The sequence below is a fragment of the Opisthorchis viverrini genome (assembly GCF_000715545.1).
Source record: "Opisthorchis viverrini unplaced genomic scaffold opera_v5_123, whole genome shotgun sequence".
NCBI classification, from domain to species: Eukaryota; Metazoa; Platyhelminthes; class Trematoda; order Opisthorchiida; family Opisthorchiidae; genus Opisthorchis; species Opisthorchis viverrini.
Window position 1 is genome coordinate 282,641 of NW_008751777.1, and position 17,192 is coordinate 299,832.

Below are 17,192 nucleotides of genomic sequence, written 5' to 3' on the forward strand. Positions count from 1 at the left end.
CCGCGATTTGCTCGTGAGGGGTAGAAGAGAGTCAGAGGCGGTCAAACAATGACTTGGCAGCGAAGTGTGGAAGGTATTACCAGCAAACTCAGCTGCGCTGGTAATTGCCGTCTTCCTGGATGGGGACCCCTAGACGGGCCACATCAGTGGCTGGAGACATTGTCAGACATGGCCCAGTCGCGCTCTCAATGGCGCTCGTTCATCAAAGCTATTGCCTTCAATGCATAGCTCCTTTTACAGTCTCCCCACCTGACAGACCACTGATAGTGCTGGATTTATGCACCAATTTATCATCTCCCACCAGAAATGCGCAGCTACCTTCCCTCCCCCAATCATCGGTGAACGAAACTGCGGCAGCTACAACCAATGTACGACGGGTACGCGATTATTACAGCTGAGAATGATGATGATCAGTGTGAAGAAAAGAATAAAGGTGGACAGGGAAGGGACTTAGTGCTAGCTTAGTATAATCATTCCGAAGTGCGCACACCTCCAGACACTCGTTCAGGCAATCTGGATGGAAACTGACAACAATAAATCCGTTGGCATCGATCAGTAGCCACATCTTGCAGCGTCTCCAACTGGCTGAGTAGGGACTTCGCGGTTGCCATCCTAGAAGGCGAGTAACACCGACAGCACCCCAACGTTTCGTAATCTCTTTCATATGCTTCAGCCAGATCAAGGGTTGGCCACCTCCCTACTTCCGCAACTTAGAACTGGGCACGAAAACAGCACTCTCCTAGGCAAACGATGGTTCGGTATATGCAACACATAGCCTAACCTGCGCAGGTTATTGTGCTGAACTCATTCTTTCCCGTTGCACAACCGAAAACTCGCTTACGAATCGCCTTGTTGCGGATTCTCAAACACCTGAAGACGTCTCACTTCTGCTGCCCGAATGAGCCAAGTCTTAGTCATACAGCAAAACAGTCCGCACTGTAGTCTGATGGACTAGTCTCTTGAGATGAAGGGATATACCGCTTTGATGCTATGGACGTCTCCAAATTATGAACTAATCGATCCACAAAACCATCGGGAACAGACCACAGCTAATTGTGATACGAAGGATTATGTCTCCGCCACCCAACGAGCTATCTTGTCCGTGCGATACTCGTGGAGTTTCACACACCAGGTTGGTCAGAGATTAGAGTTCTGACGAGCAGTCTTCTGACCGACGCGTGATACCATCAACCGGATTGCCTTACTTGCTTGCATAGAGCAGGGCGGATAAGTGGAAACAGGCTACTGCTGGCGCCTCTCTATTTTTCACACACTTTTAATTATCATTCCTTCACCCCATTAACAACTATCTCCCTGTAAGCCCACAAGTTAGGACTAAAGAACCCATTCGTTTTGCATCGGTCTTGGCCGCGGCATCTGCATTCAGCCGACGCTGACGACCTCAGGCACTTTGAAATCAACCTTGGAGCTTTGATGACCAGCCCACCTGACACCTTTTAATGTTCACACTGAAGTAAGTGGGGAAAAAGTCACCCTTTCTTCCAAACTGGACTCGCTTGATATAGCAATGTAATGTGTATCAGAAACAAGAATTCAAGGTGCAAGCACAGTGTTTGAGCTATCTGCCCCATCATTCTCCACTCGCTGCTGGCTGCGCAAGTCTGACGATCCAAAGGCTGATGCAGCAGGATGCGCAGGGGTTGGTATCGTCCAAAGTAGCCAGGAGAAGGATCCTTGCTTGATCAAGCGGGAAGTTGACCAGTGTCTGTTTGTCGAGTCTGCTTACTCCCAAACCGGCTGTAGCTCTGAGAATATCGAAGACAAGTTTAATGATGCCTTGAGTGCCCTCCCAGTAAACACGCCACCGGTGGCACCACCGGTTACGGTGAGCTAAAAGCTCAGATATTTTTTCAGTTGCCAACTGAAACGCAACTGAGACGAATTAGATGCATGGTCGATATGGATCGGATTCGGTATGCCGAAAGAGCACTTTAGCTATATGCTGGTGTCTAACCTCCATGCCACCCGAAGAAAGCACGGAGGTTTGGATACTACCAGGGTGCCCAAGCCTAGACAGGATATGTCGAGATGCAGTGGTCGGGTTCGAACCACGGACCTTTCTGGCAGTAAAGTCGTGCACTAACCACTGAACCTCCTTACACTGCCCACGGGATGTCTTTCAGCAGCGAGTCAGCCACGGATCCGAATTTCACGGATTCACTGACTGATACACAGGTGGCAGGGAACACTAACCGACTGCCTCTCGACTTGAAACACTTGGATGGATTCTGAGCATGCACTCGTCCGGCGTCGCTTTCATCAGAGAGTCGGGAATGCCCGAGAACTATTTCCGTGTGTTAGGGGAAGTCGATCCACGCGTAAGCCAAACTGAAGCAAATGATTGGCTGGTCCGAGTCACGTGATCCATGCCACAACATACAACTGCTCCATTCACGGATTCACGGATTGATACACAGGATCGAGGCTATTGCCCAAGTTTCCCGGGTCGCTTTTGTTCTTGTCGGTCAGTGGATGTCGTTCACCCGAAAGGCACTACTCTTTATGTTCTCAGCGCGGGGCAGTGTGCTCGCCAGTCCGAGGATTCGCATAAATAAGTGTCTAATAGTGCTTTAAACTGGGTTTTAGAAGGAGGTAGGGCGTTCCACGCACCTACTACCCGAAATGAGAAAAAATGGCCTAGCTGCCTAACAGAGGTTTGCACCAATAGCCGCTCGTGGCACTATGACCAGGTGAGATAAGGTTAGGCACAGGCACATTCTCGTTCGCGTTTCAAAACCGGGCGACATCGTCTGGCCTCTTTTCGAGTTTCCCGCTAACACTTTCCTTTATAGGACACTACTGCTTTCGCTGACAGTCATATATGATCAACTGAGCTGAAAGCAACTTAATGTTTCGAATGCGAAAAATCTTGAATGTGGGTACATAAACAATACCGCAGTAAATTTCGAATTGAGATTTCCGAAAACATAAATGTCGAGTTCCTAACAAGGCTCTATTGGAAGAAGTAATGCGGTTAGTGTGGTGTTTTGCATCTTTCTTTTGCTTCCATTATAACAATACGTATTTAGTCAATTACATTGCCGTCTTTTGTTTGAATACGAAAAACTACAAAAACACGCACTTGTGCAATTTCACGCAATAGAAACGTGATCACGAGCTTCTACTCTCTCTGCTGATTTCGCGAGTCCCATATTCTGATTCTGGTATCAAAAAATTTCAGACTATCCTGGGAATCTGTAAGTGAGAACTATTCAGAAGCCAAGATCGGATTGTTGTTTATTCGCTGACCTGGGCCAATGACGAACTATTTTAAGGAGAACAATTCTTAGTGAGGTCTGCCCACCCGACAACTTTTACTGTATGCTCAAACTATTGTTATTGTTTTCCTTTCCCATACGCCTGGTAAAGTGGCTTTTTGGGTAGCCAGACCACTATAAATTTGGTAAGCGCGAGCCATTCTAGATATTTTTTTAAACTCTTCCTTCAAGTCGTCGTGATTTTTTCTTTTGCCCGACCATCATGGATGCAAACTCCGATTCATCGGACTAAGTCGAGAAAGTGATTGGCATCCATTTGCCAGACTGTAATCCGCGCAATCCCAGAGTGTGGTTTCACTGGGTCGAGGCTGTTTTTGCTGCCCGACGCATCATTTATCAGGCCATCTGTTTTTTCTGTCTTTCAGCATCAACCTAGTGATGTAGCAACAGAAAGAGAAGGGATGTTGGAAGATATCCCCAAGGGAAATCCCAGTGACGCTCCTCGAGCTGCTGTCATCAGTAGGACAGGAAAATCTGAAAATAAGATGCTATAGGATTCATTCACCACAGCTGACCTTGGTGAAAGGTCGCAGTCTCCTCACCGTAAGCTAGCGGTGGAAATCATGGTACAACTATAGCTTCATAAAATTCCGACACCCCCCCCCCTCATGTCCCGCGTCATCAATGCTATCGTTGATAACCATAGCCTAGGTTAGCTAGCTCAAATGGCGGACAAAATCCGCGAGTCCTACTTCAGTCACCCTGTTAGTTCCGTCTCCCGCCCTACACCCACTACATCCACAGGTTCCGGTTCAACACGTTCTGCCATTTCACAGCTACAAACTTAATTTGTTACATTGACTGATCGCCTGCGACGGCTGGAGATCAGCAAGCCTTGACCACTTTCACGATCTCGATCATTGTCTCGTTCACGTCCCTCTCGGTGCTGGTATCACCAATCTTTCGGTTCTAAAGCACTCCAGTGCCAACTACCTTGTTCCTTCAAGTCGCATTCTAACGGCCCTTTAAACACCCCAGCCAGTCAGCAACGACAAAGACTGTCTGTGGCTCTCCTCTCGCTAGTCGTCTGATCCATACCGCCAATCGCTCAAGTGGTCTACGTTTCCTCGTAGATACGGGAGCTGGAGTTGGTGTGCTGCCACATAAGAACTCACTTCCCTCATTGGCAAATCAATTTGGTTTTCACGAGAGACTCAACTGAAACTCTCGTTTATGAGTCTCTCGGGAAACCAAATTGATTTGCAAACGAGCGTGTTTCTCTCGGGTTGAAGCTGAACATAAGGTTTGTGGAAACTTGGGGACTGCGCCTACCTGATGAGCCCCAAGAGGGGCGAAACCCGTCGGTCGTGGTCGAAGAGTTTCCAGCAACCTTGTGAGTATTTTCCTTTGGGAAAACTCACATCCCTATTTCGATTCTTATTCGTCACAAGCCGTTAACGAAATCCGCATCGCTAAATACGGTGAACGTTCACTCATCCACGACCTCGAATCGTGACCTGCGTTCAAGCAAATTTTCCTCTTAGCCGACGTCCAAACAAACATCATCGGCTCAGACTCCACAACAAACTACGACTTATCTATCGACGTGCGACACAAACGTCTCTTGGACATGCTAACTTCCCACTCAGCCAACGGAATTAATGAAACAAATTCACCCACAGGAATCGGAGTAATCCTACCTCATACCCAATTTTCTGACAATCTTGTTCATCTCTAGGATTCATCAGTAGTCGTCGCCCGGTGATTGGCATCACGTAATGAGTGAAAATCCGGCAGATTTAGCCTCCAGAGGAGTAAGTTCTTTGACTACTCTTCGCTATTGGTTCAAGAGACCGGCCTTTCTGGAAGCGTCCAAGGCCCAGTGGCCACAATACGAACCAAATTTCATACCAGAAGGAATAGAATTGAAGACGAAGCACGCTGCGGTTAACGTGACCGCTGCTTGGGAACCAACTGGGTTGCGTCATCTAATGGAAACGTGTTCCGATCGGTCTAAACTTCTACGATCTGCGGTATGGTTCACAAGGTTTAAAACCTACCTGAGAATGATGGCAAGCGGCTCAACTGAATCCTCACTGAACACTGGAGGATTGAAACTCACCGAAGTGAGGCAAGCTAAGCGTGATATTATTCGGATGGTTCAGAAGACGGTATACCCAGCAATTATGCTGAAATTGGAACGCGCCGGCAAGGCTGACGAATGAAGCGTACGCAACCACAAACTAATACGCTTATGCCCGATATTGCTAGATGGCCTGCTATGTGTAGGGGGTAGGTTGGATAACCTTTTGTGGCCGCATGTTGCTGAACATCCTATCATACTACTCTCGAAGCATAACGTCACCAGGTTGATAGTTTGGAACGCTCACGTGCTGAATGGGCAGTGTGGACTATCGCATATGTTAGCCGAACTGCACCAAAGATATTGGATCGTTCAAGGAGTGTCAATCACTAAGCGGGTGCTTCACGGTTGCAGGACGTGTCGAAGGAACCTTACAACGGCTTCACGACAAGCTATGGCGCCACTGCCGGTCGACAGGATCCTGCCAGGCTGGCATCTCTTTAAGATAGTTGGGTGTGATTATTTTGGACCACCGACAGTTAAGAATGGGAGAAAGACTGGGAAAAGATACGGCTGTTTCTTTACCTGCTTACAGATGAGGGGGGTGCTATTTGAAATGGCCTATTCATTACCATCTGACTCCTTCATTAAGACGTTGACGCGTTTTATAGCACGAAGGGGAGCCTCCGAATAGATTATCAGTGACAACGGTTCTAATTTCGTCGGGGCGGAGATGGAATTGAAACGAGCCACAGATCGACTTTCACATGCGCTGAACTAATGCGGTATAACGTCGAGTGGCAGTTTACTCCACCGTTGAGCGGCCATAGAGGCGGAGTATGGGAACGTCTCATACGTTCCGTAGGACGGATACTAAGGTCGACAGTAAATGAGCAGAATGTGAAGGACGAATAACCAGTAACGTTTCTTACGGAAGCAGAGCAGGTAATGAATGGACGCCCTATTGTGCCCAATCAAACCAACTATTTCGACAAGCCGGCTTTGACACCGAATGACTTGCCCATTCTCAACAACAGGGTACACGGAGTTGTGCCGGAAAGTATAACAGAGAGGTATACGAGAGGTTGGCAGCAGGTGAACTAATGGACTCAAGTATTTTGGAAACCCTGGGTGATGGAGTACGTACGCCCTTGACCAGGTGAAGTGAAACCTCTTTGTTTTACTGAACTATTTGTATAACTCTTACGGACCTTGGTCGGACATTGTGATTTTTGCGGTTGCTCGCCGTCGGTATCTGTTTGGCTGTGACGATATCAACTTTGAGGCGAAGTGAGCTGCGCTTTATCCTCAGGCTGGTAATTGTACCGCCTTATTTTTGTAACCCTACGGTACCTGTAAAGGAGAATCCGTTTAAGTTTGTTGCATATGTATATTATTATATTTGCAATAGTACCGTGATTTCAGAATTCGGATTTCTTGGTGGTTTTCCTGGATTGGCACGCGTGACTAAAACTCAGAAAGCAGATAGCCGTAACACTGGGCAACATCCGCACTTCATCACATCACTGGTCGTCATGCCTACATATGATGCGCAAGAAATCTAGAGGTGATTGGAGACCATATGGAGACTACCGTTCCCTCAATAACGCTACTATCATAGACAGGTGTCCCACCCTAGATATCCACGGTATCGCAGGTACCTTATACCACTCAAACATCGTCCCCAAACTCGACCCCGCACGTGCATACTACCTTACGCCTGTGGCCCCGGATGACACCCTTAAAACAGCTGTCACAACACCGTTTGGCCTTTTCAAATCCGCGCATTTGCCTTTTGGTCTTCGAAATGCAATTCAAACGTTCCAACGTTTCGTGGACGAGGTTTTACACGGTTTGCGTTTTGTGTACGTTTATCCAGACGGCGTTTTAATCGCGAGCACCTCTCCAACTGAGTATGCGGATCATCTCGGAGCGGCACTTTGACGTCTTTCTACCTGCAACATACCACGGTTTGTGTTTTGTGTACGTTTATCCAGACGGTGTTTTAATCGCAAGCACCTCTCCGACCGAGTATGCGGATCATCTCGGAGCAGCACTTTGACGTCTTTCTACCTGCAACATACGTTTAAACATTAACAAATGCTTGTTTGATTTTACCAGCTCAGATATTGACCCAACCGGTAGGTCACCATTGTCCGATCGTATTTTAACCCTGGAATTCTTCCCATACCTGCCGCTATCACTCAACTTCGTCACTTCATTGGCATCATCAACTATCATTATTAGGTTAGGAAAACTAGTCGGCTTTGCAACAGCCGCCTCTGCCTTGTGGCTAGGTGGTGGGAGCAATGAATTTTGTCCGATGGTCTTCCAGCTAGTACACAACCGTGTGATCCGCGATCAGATATATCATATCTTACGTGGCCGTATTCAGTGCATATAAAAGTAACCAATGCTACCGCTCATTTTTCCTTGTTCGCGCTCCAAGCTCTTTAGCCTTTTCGCAGGTGAGGTGCGCTGAACGTGAATATGTCACGTCAGCCCTCGGGAAGGTAGCCAGATGCACATCACTGCCGCTTCACGGCCGCTAGGCAAACGCTTTTCACCCATTTCTTTGCAAAACTCTCAAACAAGTTGGCTGGTAAGCTTCTGGTGCAAGCGCTCGCAATATTTTTAATGAAACTTTTGAACCTGTGGCCTATTTTTAGGATTACGGAAAAATCACCCCAAAGACACTATTAGCTCCGAGTGTTGTAAGGCTTCGTGGCCTCCGCAGCGGTGTGCGGTTTGCGCTGGCGTGACTTTCAGTTCGCAAGCCTTCCCTGCTTCCTTACTCATGCAAATTCTAAGTGTCTACAAGAAATGGCACTGGGTCAGTGAATTACTCCTACAGATTTATTTATAGTATCCACTTACTTTCGGTCAACATTGCCAGCCACCAGTGGTTCTGAGGCTAAGCCCAACAAGCTCGACCGGCTAAGTAAAACCGTCTCAACAACGTAGTCGAGAACGCCCCGTCAGTTTTTCAAGTTTTACACGTCTTTTGCTCAATGACCAAGTGCAAATAGGTCTTCAGTGAAACCGAGCGGACATCTGTAGGAGTATTTTCCTTGGAATACACGGTACGGTCGTACCTTTAGGCACAACATTCAAATCGGCGTAAGCGCGGGTTTACTAAAACGCACTTGAAAAGTCTTATTGCCATTGTCTGCCTGGAAAAAGATGCCGTCCGTCTGGCAGTAGGTTCCAAACCGATTTTCGGAACCTGGAACGGTTGCCCGGTTTGAAGAACACGTACAACGACAACGACAATTTTGAACTCTGATTCATAAGCCTTTAGCAATAAGCCAGCTGAGTTGGTCTGGTGCGAAACTCCCACTTGATTTGAGGCTCCATGTTGCTGCAGTGGACGCGTATCTTCTAGCTAATCCACGTTAATATTACCAATTCAGTGACAAATCGTCGTAAGGTAATTTGATATAGTTATGGTTGCAAAGCAGGGTTGCACCACACCAATTCCGCATCATCATCCAAGCGTACCACGCGCTAGTTTCAACCGCTCCCTAGAGAGGTCAGTCACAGTAATAAATTAATGAAAATATAAAAAATCCTAATACTTTACTACTGATATTTGATGCTTACACCTATGGGCTCCTTGGGATGCACTAATGGTTGATTGTTGCAGTCTTTCGGGGGCTGGAGACTCATAATCTTGCATTCTTCTTCCTTCTTGATCTAGGTAATGTCCAGCTCACCCAGCAAATTCAAGTTAAGCTACTCCTTGCCTATCATTTTACAGGTTCTATTTTCACCATTCTTCGTGCCTGCTGCCTCTTTTCAGACCAGCTCAGTGCAAAGCGGAGTCCAGACGTCAAGCAACAATCTCAAGATTGAGTGTTGTGAAATTTTTCTGGACCCATGGCAGTCCGTGGCGCCTCACGTAATTTTCGTAAATTATTATCAGAATCCTAATAAACTGGTGCATCGCTCCGAAAGTATTACTTCCGCCAGTCCTTACGTGCTTAATATCCCTTATCATACCACCTCTGCGTACGTATACCGGATTGTTCTATGCCGCTTCTGCTATAATAGCATTACGTTGGCAAGGCAAACCAGTCCTTGACTGCTAGGCTGCTAAATACATCCTCCCACAGTAAGAATCTTTAAGCTTTTTATCGATTGACTGTCCCATTGATGTCCCCTAAAATCAACAGACTCGACTGATCTCACCCGATTCCCCCCTCTTCCAAACTTCCATTTTCGTCACTGCCTGCCTTAAACGCCCTGTATGGTCGTTATACATCACAACTGGTAGGTGCTTTATTAAACCGAAAATACCCGCGATCCTTCAGGGGCTTTGTTAATCACGGCTAATCACCTTAGCTAATTCAAAATCCCACTGCTCGCCGAATCGCACAGCCTCAGTCCGATTACCTTATCGATGGAGTTCGGTAAAGGGCCACCCAGAAACCGATGTATGCCAGAGATATGGTGCAACAGCGTTGCGAAACCCGGTTTGGCGATACACCCACAACCTGTTTTTTTCTACCCTCGACTGTACACTCCGGCCCACTTACTCATTTACCCACTTGAATTGCGACAAATGCGAGCCTATACAGTTCCACCGTGCACAAAGATTATGAGATTCTGGCGATCATTTATTCGTATTTGGAGTTCCCCTACTTCCTCATCGTTGCTCAGAAGCTCTAAAATCAACTCCTGCAATCATATCAGTTAGACTGTTCTTGCCAGCTCGCCCTCAACCATTCGCTGCTGAAGGCACTACTTCATGTCTTCGTAGGACCCACGACACCCTTCCGTCTTTTCCAACTAGGTTAACCAATCAGCCTAACTACTCTTCTCTTTTTCCCACTTACATCTTAGACAACGGCTTCGGACACCTTATTTATTCGATTCCATCCGTGGCTGGAACGAGTCTATGTTACTCGCCGTAACCATCGTTTGGACCTGACCATCATGGTTTGCTATTTCAGTTTGCGCCACTCATAAATTTAAGGATTTAGATACGGTGCTGGTTTGGCCGTATGCATAGATATTGCCTCACCCTATCAACCATCTTTTGCACCTGAATTCCTCCAAAACGCAACACCACTGGTTCCAATCAGTTTACATGTGAGCCGTCACTGGGTAAACGTGTGCGGACTAGCCCGCTTACCCAAAAATTCTGCCACTCACAGAATTTCACCCCACCTGCCTACTTACCCCAGCTATGACGTTTAATATGGACCCGACCGGGAGCTGAAATGTATAACCACAATGATTGCACGGCACTGTCATGCAGAATTTCATGGCAAGTTCACAAGCAGCTTTCCGGTTCTCCGGGTTAGCCCTTCCAGCACCCTCAGAACCCCAGCTGCGAAATACACTCGCCTGGCGCCGACCGCCGCTTGGAGGAGTTCATTTGAATTCATTCAACCCTTCCCCCATTTTTAATCGTTTACCCCCTTACGCCTTGGGTTTACGCTCTCCATTAATTTCATGAGATTCCCAACACTTTACATGCAGTCCTCTGCTTTAGCATTACCTCGACCTCCCGAAGAAATTATGCGCCGGACGCAGCTGAGACGCCGCCAAAGGTAAGTCCAACCAGTTTCGCTGGAAACCGCAAGTTTGAGACGACAGTATCCACTTATCCTCGTTGTGAATTCTTTCTTCCAGTTCGTTACCCTCACTTTCGTTTCTCATGATCTTGGCCACTTGCCCAACCGTCCAAAGGTACTCAGCCTAGGCAATAGTTTCCACTTTTGGTTCAAGTTGCCCGGTAGGATCACTGAAGTAATCCTGCTTCCCAAGGTTTGTTTTTCTGTTTTCTTCTATTCCGAGTTTACATTTTCTAATCACATGCCGGCCGTGGTCTCTTGGTATGTCTTTCCCCGTTTTTTGTTTGTACATCATCTTCAAAGCATATCGGCCTGATCGTTCATCGGTTTGGCGTGTTTCTTACAACCTGGAAAAGAACCCGCTAACTTTATTTCTCTGTCTTCATTATCTGGATCGTGCCGTTTTGCGCATGACTTCATTTGTGTCATTTCCGCGAACTGCTGGGCACCCACAACTGCAATCGGTTTTGCCTTTATTCTGATTGTACAATTATGGCTATGCCTGACGGTTTGCCACGCGCCACCTATGACATTACTTCACATCCTCCTCAGACATTTTTCGACAGCAGTGATCTAGCTCTTAATGCGAGTGAAGGTGACAATTTTACGCTAGTGTAGGCGAATTATGACTTCCCATGTACCTGAAAGGATGAGAACTACTTTTTCAAGCCTTTGAATGGCCCTTGTGCGGCAAGGCAATCCTTAGAAGTACGCCAAAAATGTCTCAAAAACATAATTTGAATGAAGAGAAATACTTTAAGTTCTAGCATTTCGTGGTATTTACTCAAAACCTTGAAATCCACCCACACACGAGCGATTTTTTAAAAGTTGTTCAAGCCTACTCTAGGTCCCCTTTGGGGGCGGGAGATATATCTCTAATGATTTTCATGGTTAAGTATGATTTGTCTGTGTAGACAATGAACAACTCTGTGGAGAAGTTGGCTCCTTCCTGAGGAACTACGTGAACCATAATTGCGCCACGCATATTCCAAACTGAGCAGCTTTTGCGACTTGTGTATGAAAAGTCCCCTATCTTTAAGTTGAGCGTCGCCCGCGACAAGGCTGAAGAGTTCGTTGTGGCCAATAAGACTGGTAGGTTCTTTTACGGCAGTGAGCGCCCGCTGTCATGGGTGTCTGGTGGTGCTCTGTCTCCACCAATATAATGATTTCCTAACAGTGCCTTGGAAAGAATTAGTGGCTTTGTGAGAAGAATAAACGTAGAGTGCAAATAAGGGTCAGTATTTTTTAGTTTTGGAGCAAATTTACCGGATTTAGATGGCCTTGTGGGGCGTATCACAAACCCACTGAGAAATGCTATATATGCTGCAATCTATCAGGCTGTAAATACTTGCCGCGATTAGTAGTCGCGTCGTGTTACACGCGTTCTTGGAAGACTCGTGCATGAACGTGTTGGGTAAGTCAGATAAGATTGTAAGACCATTCAGGATTGGTAATTGAATCTAGACATGGTAAGGCTTGTATGGATCACGGGTATAATCGGCTCCATCGAGAACGCAGTATTAGGCGGATCGCCACACGGATCCTCCTTTGCCGCTCGCAGTCAGGTGCTGCAACGGCCGAGAAGCCCATTCCACGCAAGATTGGCCAAAAATCGGGACGCTCGCCGGCCCGGTATCAAGCCGAGATCTGAATGGTCGAATGTTTGGACCCACCAGTCAATCATGACCCGGTATTTGCCGAATGCCGGTTAAAATGTCAAATCCAGAACGCGTCAGAATTTTCAGAATGTTACTGCAGCCTACCCCGTATATATGACTTAGTTTTGGGGTGCTAGTATACCTTGTTTGCCCTTGGTGGTTGTTTTTACGTGAATGCTAGCTTAAGAGGCTCAAATCGAGACCTTCGCTGAGAAAAAATACCGTCATTACACGCAGCGTGTTTCAATGCTGTCAGTCAGACGGGACGATAGGACAGCCGCATCTGGACATGAGACTCTAAATTGGAAGTCAGGAAGGCTCAATAGAGGAAACCAGGGTATGACTAAGGCTGAGCTCAAAATGGCAGGCGAATGGGATTGGGTGCAGTTTTCGAGTGTTTCGATGGGGCAATACCATTCTTTTCAAAAGCAGTAACCGACTTTCAGGTGGCAGTAGCAGGAAGTGACTGTATCCGGTCGGTGCAAACTGGTGTGGCCATATGTGAATACTAGGGATATGTATTAGCTAAATTTTGCGTCAATAAGGCCATAGTTAGTTGCGCAGTCGCCCATGAATCTGAGTACGAAGGGCAAGGTGTGAGTGAATAGTCCAAATTATGTGATTAAGGAGTATGCGTACTTATAAGTGGTTCGTGCGACCAGGTAGTTGACTGGTAGCTTATAGAAAGATGAAAGTATAAACTACTTGAGCGTGCCGGGAATGAGAAAACAATAACAGACAGCTTTTGGTACTGTTCATTGATTCTCATTCACAAAGTGGGCAACGGAGATGTAGAGGAAGGCAGTTAGAGTTTGCGGTGAAAGTCAGCATACCAAGTGGGTGTGTGCATTTCTTGCTGACAGTGCATGCTGCGCGGGAGGAGTTGTAAACGAATCCTAAAATTTGGATTCGTCTAGTGGAATCAGCAGTTCAAAGCATTCAGCGATATGTTCATGTTGCGTGTTTGGGCGATGAAGGGACCTAGGCACGCCACGCTTACAGCCTAAGGAAAAGCAGACCGGCTTTGTAAATTTAGTTGAGTCTGAGATGTCACACGGTGTTTGTTTAGAAGGTCATTGTTAAATTACACATGAGAGAATTTCTTCCTTGCTATAACTGGTCCTTTGGATTTCTGAGATTATCCCCCGGGATATATGTCACAACCAGGACAAGCCTAAGCCCGGGACGCATCGGATCGACAAAAGCTACTATTTTCAATTTGTTGTGTATGTCATTCACATTACTAATGGTTTCACTTGTGAGCTAGTCGTCCTATTTAGGGGGTTCACTTAACCTGTGGTGCATGTAGCTCCTACTAAAATGTCAGTTTGGTTTCCAGGTGGCCGAATGAATTCTGCCGCGTTTTTTATTCCAAATGGTCCTATTTTTAAGACGTCTTCAGATTTGCAAAGAACAACTTTGTCTGATGTACCAGTTAGACTATTCGAGTCATGGCTGGGCGCCAACGACATTGACCCATGTTTCAGTTAGAGTTTCAAAATGGGCTATTTCTATGCTGTCAAAATAACTCACCACAGTATTGTCACAGACAACGTTGCGTTTTTCGGGGACTATGCTGGGTAATAATTCACTGGTGCATTGAAGGAAATTGTTGAGGGGCGATCGTGCTTCATGAAGCGGAGTTGGCTGGGCGTATGTTCGGAGAGTATGGAGTAGATGGAGTAATAATAAGTCCGAATCACGCCAGAAAGCAAGGCATGGGGCTCACCGTGAGACAGGGGTGGTTTTGGGGATAATGAAAACAGCTGAAGAAAGAGCTGTCAATCGCTCACCAAATCGTCGAGGTGAGAAATGCAGAAGGGGAGGACATGGTACGGAACGAGTCGGTGGATGTTCAAAGATGGCTAGTGGCTGAAATGGCTGACCGGGTGGGACGAATGTGGATCGGCAGACAAGGCACAGTTAAGATTTAGATAATGGGGAATCAAAAGTCGTCGAGAGCTTTGAGCGGAAAGACTAGAATAATGGTGTTTTGATTGTGTTATTTGGAATAGAGATGAAGGATATGTTCCTGAGGCAATCAGACTCAGTAAACCTTGAAGCCCTCAGTTAGATCATCATCACCCAAAAGATGGCAAAATGAGAGGCTTTGTTAAACGCCTATGCACCCCGGTATTTCAGACACTATTGTAAAATGAAGATGACTGGCAGTACGTCGGCAGGAAAGTTTACTCTGATGTGGGGCAAACTCATATGACAAGCACCCGGAACAGCTGGCGCTTTTCAACTGGTTGGGTGTGTCTGATATATGAGTGCGCGTTCTAGCTTTGAACGGGTCCTGAACATTGTAAATAGTCGGTTTAGGGAAGCAAGCACGGGAGACGAAAATCGATGTCAAAGAGAGTTCTGCTGCGGTTGAGTATGCGAGGATTCCAGGTTACGGTGAGAACGATGGAGCTGTTGTCTTTATCAAACTATAGAGTGTCAGCATCAAGAAGGAAAATGAGCACACGTTCGATAGTGTATGAGGTACTTGTATCCTAGGAATCAGTTCTATACAACCTGCCTGCCTTGTTCATATCTCTCCTCAGCTTTAACTTCGCTGTGTCCGATGATCCGTAAGATCACTTAGCCTTTGCACCGCAACATCAGTGAACACATGGTTCTTCCATTGGTGACGATAAGACCAAGTGACAAGTGGGCAAATTCGGTTTCGGTACATTAGGAATTCTGAGAATTTTCAACGAAGATATAACTCAGGACTAACGAATTGACATTTTCATTCAAGATTCATCGCCGCGTGAGAGTGATTAATGCAAAATGTTACGGGGGTGTTCTCAGTTGTGCTTGTACAACTGCATCAAGTAGATAAACACTCTTCAACAATGTTGGTCTTGCATACTTTTCGGAACGGACAAGGTTAAGCGGCAACGTACACGGCCACAATGATGAGGGGCCCTCTTTGGCTGTTAGGTCAGGCTATCATGCTTTTTTGTCACCCCATAATCAGCGTTATGCATAGACACGGGCCTCGTGGTTCCGACAAGTGGTAAAGGTAAGTGACAGCAAGCACACTTACCATAAAGAAAAATTATGGATGTCATAGCTTCATGCACTTTTGCTGCAATTTGTGACGTGATCGAGCTTAGTGACGTCCTGCTTTCTAATGAGTGATATCCCCACCGGGAGAGCGCTAGTCTACGCGCAGATATTCAAAGACGGTGCATTATCTTCCGAATCCCTGCGCGTAAGTGAGCATATTGATTGTCCACAGAGACACATATCAGCAGTAATGCTGAATAATACATCCAGTGAGCTGCGATTAGTATACTGGGCGGGAGGCCGGATCCCCAGATGACAGGGTAGTGCCTAAACTCGGTGGGCAAACTCAACTCATTTGTTACGTCCAACGAGCATAGCGGACATAAAGGGGTAAAATTTATATTTTAAACTCTGTAAATATTATCTTCCATTTGAGATATGCCGTGGACCGCCAATCGATGCCACTATTTAAGGTCGTAAACCGGTATTCATATGCGGATCAAGGTGGTCAAGAAACTTCCAAAATCACTCAGAAAAGCGACAAGCAACAAATCTCTGAAACGTGTAGCCCGAGCGGACTCACGTCCCGTAGGTTAGGTAGAATAAATCCCGGTTTGCTTCTAGTGATCGGCCTGCATTGATGAAAGAATAGGCACATTGATTAAAGGCATATCCAGGAGCTGGACAAAAGGGATTTTTTCACGTTTTTCACGGGTAGTTACTTCTTGAATCACGCAAAAATCCATCAGCACAGCACCAGAAAATATGTCAGAGACGGATGCGTTCAGGAGAATACAAGCAGACTTATAGGCGTCGCACTTCTGATGCGCCTTGAACCTCCTTTTTTATTTCTACCTTGGTTCAAACTCTTGGATAATGTGCAATATGGTTATGGACATCGTGCAACAATTTCAGAGGCCAGACGCATATTATTATCTTTCGCGTTGTTATATCGCAATGGGTTATTGCGATGCTCCGTCCAATTTTTGACCCGTACTGGATTTCTCCACTTAAATAATTGGACGATGCCCTACTTGTTGACACCAATGTGGAGACTCAATCACTGACCCGCTGCACCGTATTGTACTTATTAGCCGCACACTGCTCGCAGCTGCAGAACATTTGAGATCATGGTAAAACCTTTCGCGCCAAAATGTTGCATTTTTTTCTACGCGCTCGGACCAAAAATCATCTAAATCTACGTTCAATTTGGTGCAAGCTACCAAGCTTCATTGTCCATCGGAGCAATCATACCCCTGGCGGAATTGTCTGATGGACTAATTTCCCAGCATCGATGAAACCCCGAGATGCCTGAATGTAGCTCAAAAATATGAACTGGTAGTCGCAACCCAGTTGGTCTATTGCTCTGGTCCATCAGGAAAACGTCGTAGCTCTCGAAAATTCTATTTCATTGTGCGAATCATGTGCGCGGCACCATAGTGAAATTTCGAAAACGCCGCCGTCATAGTTCAAATAGGATGCACACCATCTCCGAAGAATATGATAGTTTTTGCACAAAACAAGAAAGAAACCATCGTTCTGCAAGCGAACATTCGTTTTCCATTTCGAAACAAGGCGGACTGTTTGTTTTGATTATTAGATTTTGGAAACCCCCGGGTGCTTCGGT